Source organism: Trachypithecus francoisi, unplaced genomic scaffold (assembly GCF_009764315.1).
Source record: "Trachypithecus francoisi isolate TF-2019V2 unplaced genomic scaffold, Tfra_2.0 Lachesis_group8, whole genome shotgun sequence".
In the NCBI taxonomy this organism is placed as follows: domain Eukaryota; kingdom Metazoa; phylum Chordata; class Mammalia; order Primates; family Cercopithecidae; genus Trachypithecus; species Trachypithecus francoisi.
Genome location: NW_022681473.1, coordinates 81,337,873 through 81,342,154, shown reverse-complemented (window position 1 = coordinate 81,342,154; position 4,282 = coordinate 81,337,873).

The window sequence follows — 4,282 nt, the reverse complement described above, 5'->3', positions numbered from 1 at the left end:
CTTAGTTCAGCTAATTATTTAGCACGTAATTTTGTGCTATATATTTTACTAGACCTTGACTTGCTGTGGTACATTTTTTTTTTTTAAAGTGTAGGAAAATACAGAATGTTAGATACTCACATAATAACAGTTGTAATGAGTGCTATGAAAAAACAAACAAACAGATTTCAATAAAAATGTTAAACAGAGCAACATAACCTAGTTTTAGAAGCCAAAGGAATCTACAGAAAACAACACAAAGTTTGTCCTTGAAGAATGAATAGTGACCAGCTAGATAAATGTGTTTGTAAAAAGCATTCTGAGAACACATAATATGTAAAGGCACTAAAGTAAAAAGTAGCTGAATATATCCAAGAAACTGAAAGAAAGTTGTTGTATTTACAAATACTAAGTGAAATAGAAAGGATGTAAAATAAGTGAGACAGAGAAAGTTGCAGTTTATGAGGGATCATAGAGCAAATAAAGATTGTGTGCGTGTGCATGCACACATGTGAATGTATGTGTGATAAAGGATCTAACAACAAAAAAAGCAAAATCTGTAGATATTAGGTGAAGCCATATGACTTGCTTTAGCCTATGCAATGTGAGCAGGACTGTGGCTGTTACATATGCAGAAGCATGAAAAGTCATGGTGCAATGTGCCCTTTCCTCTGCCTCTGCTGCAGGAACCATGAGAGCCTGTGTAGAGGTGGGTCCTCTGTTCATCTGAGATCTTGCATTATTAAGATAAGCACAATCCTCTGCTGAGCTGGAGCAAAGTTTATGCTTATTACACAAATATGGGTTTTTGATCCACACCTGCTTAAATTTGATTATCATTGTATTCCCCTGTAATCTAACATAGACCTTCAGACTATTCTTATCACTGGATAATTGGCTTTCAAATAATCACTTAAAAAAAAGAAAAAGAATGCCAAGAGTGGCAAAGTAAGGAAGGTAATGCGTGGCCTTCCAGATGGCAGAAATTAGCACCTCCTTCCAATTCATGACATGAATACATGTCCCTTGCTCATACTTTCTAGACCAGTGGTTTTCAAAACAGGTGCAGTGGGACGTTGCTATGTTGAAGTCACTTGTAAGTCATAAATAATTTTTTAATAATACAGTACTACAGTTTATGAATTATTGGCTGAAAATAATTAGAATTGATTCAACATCATTCTTATTGCATTCTGTTATGCTTCTTGGAGTGGGAACAAAGGATGCATAGCAACGTGGTATGTGTGCAGCTTAGCCTATGCATTGTCAAGAATACCAAATTCAGGTGAACACCTGGGATTCTAGTTAGATGTAAAACCATGTAGAAGTTGCTTATTGTCTCAATTTTTTCATTTACTAAATAGTAACAACTCTACCAGCTTGCTTTCCACACAGGAAGTTCAGTGTGTAATACAGGATAACAGTAACATTCTATACATGTAACAATTATTGCTGAGTAAATCATCCATTGTTACTAAATATAATCAGGAAATAGAAAGCAAAGTGAAAATGCATCTTCAAACTTTTCTAATTGTGAATATAAGCTGTGCACATGTTAAGAAATATCTAATTAACTGAGACACAGTTGCTAGGTTATATGTAACTGGAAATGTAGTCGCTCCAGAATTCCAAGGCAGGCAAGAGAATTGCAGATTAAGGAGCTGAAAAAATTTCCACCAAGGAGAAATTATGGAAACTGGGTCTTAATTGCTAGGAGCATTCAGAAACAACGAGAAAACTGAACAGGACATTTGAGATGTTTGAAACTGAATTCTTACTCTGGACCACACTGGTCTAGTTGATAGGAAGCTTCACATATCACACAGAACGTTGCTCTTAAATTAGTACTGCAATTATTGCAATCCTACTCTATGTAAAACTTAGAAACAGCAGTGGTAGCTGCAAGGAACATTTGAGTATCTACGAGGATTGAGGCATGGAAAAGTGAAAATTATAAGGGAGGAGGCAACACAGAAGTGCAATTTTTTTCAGTGCCAATTCAGGACCAAACACTGGTAGGCGTTTTACCTTTGCATCATCTAATGCTCACAAACATTTGTTTAGTGAATATTATTTCGCTTTAATTTAGAGATGAAAAAACTGAGGCTTAGAAAGCTTATATAACATTTTCGAGATTTTATATCATAAAAGTGGAGAAGAGGAGATATTTACCCAGACCTATTCAACTTCTAAGCCTATATGTATTTATCATGCCGTTTTCTTTTCCCAGAGATTTTACAATTTAGTGATGGTGGCAGTTAGCATGGAGGGGGTAGAAGTTATAAATAAAAAGATGTAAGACAGCATATGATAAGTGCCAAATGACTGATATTTAAATTAGAATAGCTGAAATGGACACAAATTATAAGGAGACATATTATCTTTGATAGGGTGAGGTCCAGGACCGATATGTCAAGTAGCTTATTTATGTCATTGAATACTCTGTTTATTTTAATCTTTAGTATATCACAATGATTTGTGATTTTAATATCTCAAAATGAGTGGTTACTCATATCAAGTGGCATTAGGCCCACAGTGAAGTTGTTTACTCTTCACAGCGGTAAACACATATGTAATGCACCAAAATGATAAGATAACATCTGCTATTGCCCAGTCCCACAGAAGACCTGAAACAACCGATAGAAAGTAAATCCAGAAAGGTGGCTAAGATAATGAGAATATACACATCTGCAGAGAATCCTAAAAGCAGAAAGGAGGACATGATCCTGTCCAAGACCCTTTTGGAGTCTCTGACCCTAAGAACTCTGAAATCTTCTCCCAACTTGGCATGTGCCACCAGAGGTTCTAGAAGAAATAACTCCCTGTGGATTGGTGTCAGAAGAATTACCTGTCACACTTGACGCTTCTGTTGGCATGCTGGTCCCCTGAGCCATCACTGCAGTTTGTTAGCTCCCTTTTTATTACCAACGATGTGTTCAATATTAATTGATTTGTGGTGTGTGAAGGCTTTATGAAAATATGAATTAGAGTGTATAATAATTGGCTATTGATTCACTCTGAAACCTCTGGACATCAGTCAGTGAGCACACCAAGGCCAGATGAACCGAATTAACACAAACATCTTTGTGCAATGTCCTCAGAGTTGCCTTTATTCTCAGGCTGAGAACAAGATGGCCCCAAGTGTGATGGCTAGACCACCATCTAGAAAAATAAGGGCTTATTTCTTCATATGATTCTGTTAGAAGCAAAGGAACTTTCCTTACAGGCTTCAGAAAATGGGTCGTGTGGTCACTTTTGATTCACGTGTAAGTAGGGGGGAATGGGTTACCCTAAATAACATTAGCACACAAATCATCTCACCATAGGTTAAAGACCAAAAGCATAAAACTCCTAGAAGAAAACACAGGGGAAATCTTTACTATACTGGTATTAGCAATAGCTTCAGGGATATAACACTGAAAATATAGGCAACAAAAATAGAAATAAATGGCTCTATCAAACTAAAAAGCTCTGCACAGCAAGGGAAACATTCAACAGAATAAAAACATAACCTACAAATGGAAGAAAATACTTACAAACTATTTTATAAAGGATTAATCTGAGTGAAACATATAAGGAACTTCTACAACTAAATAGTAAATAAAAATGACGAATAAAAAAAAAATGGGCTAAGGGCTTGAACAGACATTTCTCCAAAAAAGACATACAAATGACCAACCAGTATACACATTTTTTTCTCAATGTCAGTAATGATCAGAGAAATGAAAGTTAAAACCACAATGAGATATTACTTCATGGCTGTCTGGATGGCTATTACCAAAAAAAAAAAAAAAAGCAGCAAATGTTGGCGAGGATGTGAAGAATTTGGAACTGTTGAACATTGTTGATAGAAATGCAAAATGGTGTAGTTACTATGGAACACAATATATAGGTCCCTTGAAAAATTAAAAATAGAACTCCATGTGATCCAGCAATCCTATCTCTGGATATGTATGCAACAGAATTAAAAAAATCAGGATCTTGAAGAAGATCCTTATTGTTTATTGTAGCGTTCCAATGTTGATGGCAGCACTACTCACAATAACCAAGATGTGTAAAAAACCTAAATGTCCCTCGATGGATGAATGGATAAAGATTGTGAATACTATTTGTGACAACATGGATGGAACTTGAAGACATTATTTTAAGTAAAATAGACTGGTCATAGAAAGACAAAGATGGTGTAATTCCACTCATATGAGGTATCTAAGATAGTCAAAATGATAGAATCAAAAAGTGAAATGATGGTTATCAGGGTCGGGAAAAAGACTAAATGGGTGTGATGAATCAGCAGGCATATATT